Genomic DNA, 10,323 nt, shown 5'->3' with positions numbered 1-10,323 from the left:
TTTCTCTAGAGTGTTAGAGATTCAGACTAAAATGCCCCCTCTGCCAAATGTTGAACATGGATTTGAACCCAGCTCTCCTGCCTCTCAGGTGAGTGCAATAACAAATGACTTATGGAGTATTCTGTACTTTCCTGTAAAAACTGTTCCACTTTGGCCTAATGACTATTAAGTATTTAATACAGAGAGAGTGAAAATGAGTGACTCTGACAATAGCCCATTGCTTAAGGCACTCACCTACAATGTGGGAGACCCAAATCCATGCTCCAATGACTGACTGACTCTCTCTCTCTCTCTAATTAATTGGATGAGATTAGGGGACACAAACTTAAAATAAAAAGCTCTCTCCTAAAACAAACCACCTAGAGTAGAGTACCCTGGAACTGTCAAATCAGGACTAGAACCTGAGGAGTGCTGATCATGAGCAACTCTGTTAAAGTCAAGTTAATTTAAATCATTCTGATTAGAAGGGTTATTCCATTCTTCACTTGTGTTTCTTATGTATTTTTTATTTGTTGAGAAAGTGTACAAGTGGCATAATAGAATTCCCTTTGAATGCCTTTTATTTAAGACACTTCTTTCAGGGCATTTCTTGGAGGTATATTACCTGTGATTATCAGTGCCTAAGTGTTCCACATTTATTAGCAGGGCGAACACAAGTGCGTTTGAATCACAGATCCAGATCCCCAGGAAAACCATTGTTTCATTCCAAACCAAGCCAGAGATAGTACTACTGTTATGTTATTCTGGGAGTCCTTAAATATTCCGACTGCATTCTCTGAAAGAGCACTGAATGGATATGGTATCAAGGCATCTGGGAGGAAAGACCATGACAATATTTATATACTTCTTTCTTTTCAAGGTAGTTACACACACAAGATCTTGGGAATGATTCTCCTATGATTTATGTCAGCATGACTCCAGTTGAGAAACTCCTGACTCAAGGCCTGAGTCAGATTTCTGACTCATGGTGAACAGCTCTTTACTGCAAGAGTAGACCTATACATATTAGTGGGATATTTGGAGTAAGGTGCTATTAAATGCAAGAGTGACAGAGTTTGGCCCTTTATCTAGCTCAAGAGGAAAACTGGGCCTGGAGCCTTACATCTCCCTGAATTAGCTTGTCTGAAATTAGCTATACTTTGTCAGTGACCCTTTATTTTAATTTATTGTGTTAATTCATTTAAAAAAGGCTCATGTGCCACTGGAATAAATATTCTGCTTAATTTTATTTCAAGAAAACATGTAGTAAACAAGACCCTATTAGAAGCTGTTGTTTAGACTGATACTGACACAGCTGTATACAGATGAGTATGTTTCTAAACAAAAGGAGTTATTCAAATGAAGACTGTCCCTAGGCACCCAATCAGCTCATAAACTGATGGGGTTTGAAAGTAAGGTATTAAATGTTCAAAGTAATAAATTATAAGCCATTTCTTGCAGTGTTACTAATAAAACTAATGTTTAGCATTTTAGCTACTAATAAAAAACAGTGTTATCTTATAAATGATATATGAATTTTAAATCAGAAGGACTCTATACCCACATTCTTTCTGAAATGGCAGAAATTGCTTTTCAAAAGATAGCTTATGTCATGTGGTATTACATTACAGGCTTTATATTAAATGCACATATACAAAGATAATTAGAAGTAAGGATAGCATTTCATTATATTTGTTTTTTCTGAGAGTGACTTACACAAGTTCAAGAGTTTTAATTAGCTTAGTTTGCCTTGCACAGGAGCATGAGCTAATCATCTTATGACTTACCCTCTTTTCCTGAAATTCATAATAACAAAACTCCATCTGAAATGGAGAGGTCCAACTAATTAATGAAAGGGATAGTGTGTACAACTTTAGGTCTTTCACCAGATTATATAGATTGGGGAGAGAAAGTTTATTTGGTTTTCTAAAGCAGTCATTTCAAACCTCTGGTACATATATGAGAACTAGACTGTCATAATTCTGGGCAGAGCTGCTTTAATAGTAACAAAAAGGATTTATAAATGTTAAGTTTGCTTTGGTTTGTGATTTGCTGGGTCACATTATCTGTTACTGACCAATATGCAGAACCTGCAAAGGTATTTGTGAAAATACACATGAATCAGCAATGTTTTCATAAACATTAACACAAATATTTTTCCATCTTAAAATTCATGTCATCAGTGTGTGGTTCACCTCATGTGACCAACCAAACAAATACTGGATTGTGAACTTTCAGACTGAAGGATTTTCAGATGATCAACAGTTTGGATCAATTATTCTCACTTTATCTGGAAAATGCTGAATGATCAATACGTGCAATGAAAATCAGAATCAGTTTAAATGTTTTGCTAAACAAAAAGAAATTAATAGTATTCATAATAAAAAAATCACGTTTTCTATTTTTTTGGACTGATACAATAGGCACCCAATTCCCACCTTACAACACCCAATCTCATTCCCACTGACGTCAGTTTTTTTTTCTATTGACTTCAGTAGAAGTAGGATCACACCCTTAATTCCTGGGCTCTAAGCTTGGACCTTGTGTGACACTGCTGCCCATCTCATTTTCTTTGTGACAACACAGTTTTCCAATACAGTTTGAACTTTCATACAGTAAAATGAGAGGTTGGTATAGCCCAGGAAATAGACTGGTACAGTGGTAAAGTGGCCTAAAATGGCTAAAATATTTTCTTTAGATACCAGCATACAATCCATAAGGGGAAAAAACACCTTTGTTACCACAAAACAAGTGACAGGAGTTTAAGACTAGACTGAAGCTTTGCTCCTGGCCCGGAGTAATAGGTGTTCCATGGCTGTGCCACTCTAAGAGGAATGCTAAGTAGGAACTGTGGATCAGAGTCACAGCACCTTTTCTGATCCACTTTTATTTTGGAGGGGGATATACATTTCTTCATCCCCTTGGGGGGCAGGGGACAACTTAATCCCCATGTTGTGCCAGACCAGGTGGTAATTAGTGGCTAATTGGGGGACAGCAGAGGCTCCATCATTCTGCTCACTGCCTGCACTTGTCACCCCCTTTCTTCTCCTTGTGCAAGCAGGAGAATATTGGATATATAGGCCCTGCTTCCGCTCCCCTGCAATCATCATCCAGGTAACCATGACAAGATCATCTGGAGGAAGTGGGGGAGCTCTTATTCCCCCATGCAGCTGTGTTAAGGCCTACATTTTGACGAGCTTTAACATTTTTCTTACCACTATTCAATGTCCCAAACATCTGCTGTCTCAGATTTCACATTATTATAAAGAGCTGTGACACATTTTGGCAGTTTTATGCAGACAAAACTTTTGGAGAGAAAACAGCACACAACTAAGACAGGAGTGGCCTTAAATTCTAATCTAAGAAAAGTTGTGCAGCATTTTGAAATGCAGAATGACAAGTGAAAAAGCTAGCACTCTTAAAAGTAACAACTGGAACTCTTCACCTATCCCAGCATGGCTTGTTTAAGCCATTTGGATTCATTAAAAATTAACATGTTGAAGCTTTGTCTGGCCATTAAGGAAGCCTCCTCTTGCCCTAATTGCTGTATCATGTCAGCTTCTCGTAGAAACAATTTCCAACGTTTGTCTGTGTGTTTCTGTGATCTTAGATATGAATAGGGACATACAGTGAGCTAAAGGGAAATGTAGGTCTTCTGTGGTTTCATAGCCAATTTTGATTTTTGGCCTGCTTCTATAATATTTATTATTTTTGTCTGAGTTGCCCTCTAGCTGTGTGAAACCTGTTTCTCATTTGAAGGCAGCTAGTAGTTGGGATCTGTCTTTATGATTGAATTCATTAAGAAACTCCTCTTTATTAGTATAATTATGGAAATATAGCTCATGTTTTTTAGAATATTTCTTTCTCATAATCTTTTTTTCTACTATAAGGTTGTTCTTCTAAAATACCACTATATAAAGTACAAATTGAAAATAAGTATCTGATCTGTTAATTAATTAATTATTTGTATGGTAGCATTTAGGGGCCACAACTGAGACTGAAGTCCTACTGTAGTCGGTAGTATTCATATATAAAGTGAGAAATAATCCATGCCCTGAAAAGTTTACAGTCTGAATCACTGGTTCTCAAACTGGGGGTCAGGACCCCTCAGGGAGTCAGGAGGTTATTACATGGGGGGTCACGAGCTGTCAGTCTCCACCCCAAAGCCCACTTTGCCTCCAGCATTTATAATGATGTTAAATATATACAAAAGTATTTTTAATGTATAAGGGTGGTCGTGCTCAGAGGCTTGCTACGTGAAAGGAGTCACCAGTTCAAAAGTCTGAGAACCGTTGGTTTAAATAGACCAAACCAAAAAAGGATCGGAGGACAAGTGGAGGTATAGAGAGGTGATCTGAGTTGGCTAGAGTTATATAGCAGGTCAATTGCAGAGCCAGTAAGAGAACCTAGCTTGCTTTCTTTGCCCTGTCTATTAGATTACATTGTTCACACTGCTAGCTAGAAGAAGGGCATTCCTAGACCTCATTGTCCTACATCAGTAGTACCTCATTGTCTCACAGTGATTCAGTTGCTAGGAAATGCAGTGTGTGGTTAATGGCTTTAAAAGAAACACCCAAACTAGCAGATTTTTTTTTTCAAATAATAGCACCCATCTCCCATCATTTTAGTGGCATACTTGATGAGCACAATTCACAACACAATCTTTTACTTATTTTCTGTTATAAACCAAGAGCATATTGTGGAAAACATATAGGCAAAATCCTTTTTTCTACTGTACTATATATACTGCCCTTTCATTGAGAACTATGGGTCAATGAACTTCCCCCTATTTCCCAGTGAGGGAGGGAAAAAACAATAATAGAAAATGTGAAAATAGCATAAGTGTTGAATGACTTTGTTTCTCACCAAAAAGATTACTAGTGATTAGACATCTAACATAGTGAATGTCAGTGAAAAAGAGAGCAGATCAGAGGCTAAAATAGGGAAAGAATAAGTTTTTAAAATTACTTAGACAAATTAGATGTCTTCAAGTCACAAGGGCCTGATGAAATAAACCCTAGAATACTCAAGGAGCTGACTGAGGAGAGATCAGAGCCATTAGTGATTATCTTTGAAAAGTAATGCAAGACAGGAGAGATTCCAGAGGAATGGAAAATATAGTACCAATCTATAAAAGAGAAATGAGACAACCCAGGGAATTAGCCCAGACAGTTCAACGTCAGTACCCAGAAAGATAATGGAGCAAATAATTAAGCAATCAGTTTGCAGACATATTAGGGTATGTCCATACTACGAAATTAGGTCAAATTTATAGAAGTTGGTTCTTTAGAAATCATTTTTACACAGTTGATTGTGTGTGTACCCGCAAAAAAATACTTTAAGTGCATTAAGTCGGCGGACTGCGTCCACAGTACCAAAGCTAGTGTTGACTTTAGGAGCATTGCACTGTGGGTAGCTATCCCACAGTTCCTGCAGTCTCCACTGCCACTGGAATTGTGGGTTGAGATCCCAAGCCTGATGGGGCAAAAACACTGTTGTGGGTGATTCTGGTTACATGTCGTCACCCCACCCCCGCTCTGTTGGTTATACAGGGGCTGTAGTGGCAGTCTGTGCTCCTGCTGCCTTTCCTGAAGCTCAACCATATGCTGGAGCATATGAGTTTGATCTTCCAGCAGACTCCCTTCTGTCAGCAAGCTGACACCACCTATCATCTCAGCCCACCACTTACTCTCTTCTGCCACCTCTCCTCACGTTCACATTGTGCTTTCCGTCACTCTGACATTGTCTGCCTCCATGTGTTCTGCTGTGCTCTGTCAGTGTGGGGGGACAGCAGGATCTCAAAGAACATTTCATCCCAAGTGCGTTTTTTTTCACCTTCTAATCTTCACTAGCTTCTGCGAAGGAGAAACATTTGTAGCTAGTGGAGGAAAAGGGACAGTGGTAGTTAAAAAGACACATTTTAGAGAAAAATGAGTATACTCTTTCACATTTAACCTTGCTGTTCACATTACACAGCACATGTGTTTTTGTTACAAGGTCGCATTTTGCCTCTTGTATTGAGGGCCTGCTGGTTTGGTGTGAGAGATCACTCACGCTTCACCCCTCCCCCCCACTGCATGGCTAACAGCAGAGAACATTTCTGTTCAGCCACAGCCAAACAGCCGAGCAGGAACGGGCACCTCTGAATGTCCCCTTAATAAAAGCACCCTATTTCAACTAGGTGACCATGAATGATATCACTCTCCTGAGGATAACACAGAGAGATAAAGAGCGGGTGTTGTTTGAATGCCAGGAAACACCGGGACCATACGCTGCCATGCTTTGTTATGTAATGATTCCCGACTACATGCTACTGGCCTGGCATGGTAAGGTGTCCTACCATGGCAGACGGAATAAGGCTGCCCTCCCCAGAAACCTTTTGCAAAGGCTTTGGGAGTACATCCAGGACAGCTTTATGGAGGATTTCCACTCCATCCCCATACACATTAACAGACTTTTCCAGTAGCTATACTGGCCATGAATGCCAGGGCAAATTAATCGTTAAACATGCTTGCTTTTAAATCATATGTAATATTTACAAAGGTACATTCACCAGAGGTCCCTTCTATGCCTTCAGTGTACGGAAGCACGCCTTGGGTGGGTCCGGGGGTTACTGGCTCCAGCTCCAGGGTTAGAAACATATCTTGACTGTTGGGGAAACTGGTTTCTCTGCTTCCTTGTTGTGAGCTATCTTCCTTGTCCCACAAACCTGCTTCCATGTTGCGTGATTTTCCATTGATGGTGTCAAAGCACACGGTTGAGGTAGTGGTGGCTTCACTTCCTAGCATGGAATGCAGCTCATCATAGAAGCAGCATGGTCGGGCAGGGGCGGCTCCAGGCCCCAATACGCCAAGAGCGTGCTTGGAGTGCCATGCCGTGGGGAGCACTCTGCCAGTCGCCGGGAGGGCGGCAGGCAGGCGGCCTTCGGCAGCATGCCTGCGCAGGGTCCTCTGGTCCCGCGGCTCCAGTGGACCTCCCACAGGTGTGCCTGCAGAGGGTCCGCGGTCCCATGGCACGCCTGCAGGAGGTCCACCAGAGCCACAGGACTGGTGACTGGCAGAGCACCCCCCGTGGCATGCCACCTTGCTTGGGGTGATGAAATGTCTAGAGCTACCTCTGTGTTCAGGGCTCCGATCCGGAGCGGCTGTTTGCCTCTCTGTTTTTTTGGTAGGCTTGCCTGAGTTTCTTAATTTTCACGTGGCACTGCTGTGCGTCCCTGTTATGGCCTCTGTCCTTTATGCCCTCTGAAACTTTTTCTAATGTTTTGGCATTTTGTTTACTGGAACGGAGTTCAGCTAGCATGGATTTGTCTAGACATATGGCGAGCAGATCCTGTACCTCCCTTTCGGTCCATGCTGGAGCTCTTTTGCGGTCCTGGGACTCCATCATGGTCACCTCTGTTGATGAGATCTGCGCTCACCTGCAGATCGCCACACTGGCCAAACAAGAAATGAAATTCAAAAGCTTGCAGGCCTTTTCCTGTCTACCTGGCCAGTGCATCTGAGTTGAGAACACTGTCCAGAGCGGTCACAATGGAGCACTCTGGAATAACTCCCGGAGGCCAATACCGTCAAATTGCGTCCACACTACCCCAAATTTGACTCAGCAAGGCTGATTTTCAGTGCTAATGGAGTAAAGATATCGATTTAAAGATCCCTTTAAGTAAAAAAAAAAAAAAAAAAAGGGCTTTGTCATGTGGACGGGTCCAGGCTTAAAATGAGGTAATGCTGCTAAATTCAATCTAAAATTGTAGTGTAGACCAGGCAAGTAAACAAACCGACCCGGCCCGCGAGGGGCTTTCCTTGCACAAATGGCATCCTAAGTTTAGGAAACACTGCTCTAAATGAATAAAATATGTAATAATTATAGTAAAATATATTATTAGTTTCTGATATGTTATAGGCTTCAAGTTATCTGATTTTGGCATTTTATTATTTTGTTACTTCTTCCTGAACAGTAGGAGAGAGTGATTCAGGTCTTAGATTCAAATAATATGCCTACTTGACAATTGGCTTCATTGAGGCTGCTATAAATATGCTTTGAATTATGGAAAATGAACAAAAAGCCTTAATTACAGGGAACAAATATAAATTAAATATGACATTAATGATATACCCAGAAAACCTACTCAAAATTCCATCCCTGGTTTTATTAGCACTGTTCACATGGCCTCCGGGATGTCTAAACTAGTGAAAATTCAACAATACTTGTTTAGATCACTGTATAATGTGGCCTAATGTATTTCAAAAATATGTTTTCATTGAAGGTTGTCATTTTTATTGATGTTTTTTGTTTGTTTGTTTCCTTTTCATGTTTTAGCCAAGGTTTGACAACAATAAACAGCCATCTGTTCCCAAAAATATTATGACCATTGTTATGTAAAATCTTCTCTATGCAAGAAATAATGATACTTTCAGCCTCAGAAATGCACTTTAACATTATTCTTTCTTCCCTTGAATCATCGCTTTTAAAATAAATGAACCCAGAAAGCAGATGGCTTTTCTTCAGTATCTTTTAAGCATGTTATTACTTGAATAAAAGGGTTCTCAAACTGTGGGTTGGGACCCCAAAGTCGGTCATGACCCCATTTTAATAGGGTTGCCAAGGCTAGCATTAGACTGGTTGGGGGCTGAAGCCCGAGACCCACTGCCTGAGGCTCTGGTTACATGCCCCCTGCCCAGGGCTGAAGTCCTTGGGTTTTGGCTTTGACCACCCCACCTGGGACAGTGGGGATTGGGCTTTGGGCCCTCCAACCTTGGGTGGCTTCGGTTCGCACTCCTGGTGTCATGTAGTAATTTTTGTTGTCAGAAGGTGGTAACAGTGAAATGAAGTTTAAGAACCCCTGCTTTAATATATTCCTCCCCCCCCCCATGTCTGTCTCTTTTTCCCCAAATAGTTTTAACAAATAAAGGATAATTTTCAAATGGTTCCCAGCCTGGTTTGCATTTGTATGACTACAGACTTGCAAGTGCAAACATTTTTGCATGCTGTGCTTGTGACTGATCACGTGACAGAATTTACTAGCACATAACCCATTTTGTACAAGTAGAGTTTACATGTGAAATTTGTCATCTGTGAGTGTATGTGATAGAAATGCATGTGCAATTTTTATGCGCACAGAGATGGAAACTTTGAAAACATGGCCAAGTTGTGGAAAGATGAGATTCTATCATTGACTGATGTTTTGTTCTCTCTCCCTTCATAGTGTATATACATGGTATACACTGTAAACTTTCTTTACAGTGGATTTTACACATATTTTCTTTCTTAGTTTATGCTGATGGACCCTATCTGGCTGCCATTACTAGTATAATAGAAAAAATCTTTCCGAGGTCAGGATTACCTCATCTCTTGGGTTGTGGTGGTGTTTTTTTTCTCTCTCTCTCCCGAGCGTTTAAGAGAACCTCTTTCTCTTTTTTTAAAATGTCACATTATTAATCAAAATTTTGAAGGTGGTCACCTCTCTGTTTGATTATTTTAGTTTTGATTATAATATGCATTATAGGAACTCAATCCTGCAAGACAGTCTGTCTCTGATCCAGCAGAGCACTTATGCACATACTCAACTTTAAGCTCAAAAACTGTCCCATTGAAGTCAGTAGACCTACTCAGAAGCTTAAAGTTAAGCAAGCTCTTTGCTGAATTGGAGCCAGAACACGCAATACCTTGCAGGACTAGCATTTCAACAGTTAATAAAAAGGCACTATGCAGAATCAAACTACCCTAGTTGTTAGAATCACATGAAAATAATGATCCATTGTATGACAATAATAGTTTGCTAAAGTCTGAGCATATTTTTCCTATAGTCTGCATTAGTTGTCTCAATTGTCTTCCTTTACCTAATACCATGTAGGATTTTGAGACTGAATTCATATTGTCCACTCCTTTGGAATCTCAGAGTGGAGCTGTTTCTTTGCACTATGCGTTTTAGGCTTGTATAATGTAAGAACAGGTAAATTTTTCTCCTTCACGTGATTTTAATCTGAGCTCGGTTTCATATTTCCCAGCAAAACAATCAAAAAATATGGAAAAAGAACAACTTTATGGGCTAGATCTTGACTTAAATCATGTGCTTACAAAACTGAGTAAGAAAATGTAAAAACTTATCTTGCCCCCCTGAAGTTGGATCCAGGTGCATAAGAATAAGCAGGACTATAAGATGCTAATGTCCTCCCTAGAGCAGCTGTGGAGGGCAATGGTGCAGGGAATAAGCAGAGACTTAGCTTCACTCTCTCGACTCACTGGTATAGATCAGGAATCAATTACTGTGCCATGGTAACAATGAGGAGATAGGGGAGGAATTGTGACTTAAGGTGTGTGTCTGAGGCGCTGTGCTTCCAAGGG

Source organism: Chelonoidis abingdonii, chromosome 7, assembly GCF_003597395.2.
Source record: "Chelonoidis abingdonii isolate Lonesome George chromosome 7, CheloAbing_2.0, whole genome shotgun sequence".
NCBI classification, from domain to species: domain Eukaryota; kingdom Metazoa; phylum Chordata; order Testudines; family Testudinidae; genus Chelonoidis; species Chelonoidis abingdonii.
Note: the sequence above shows the minus strand (reverse complement) of the source record.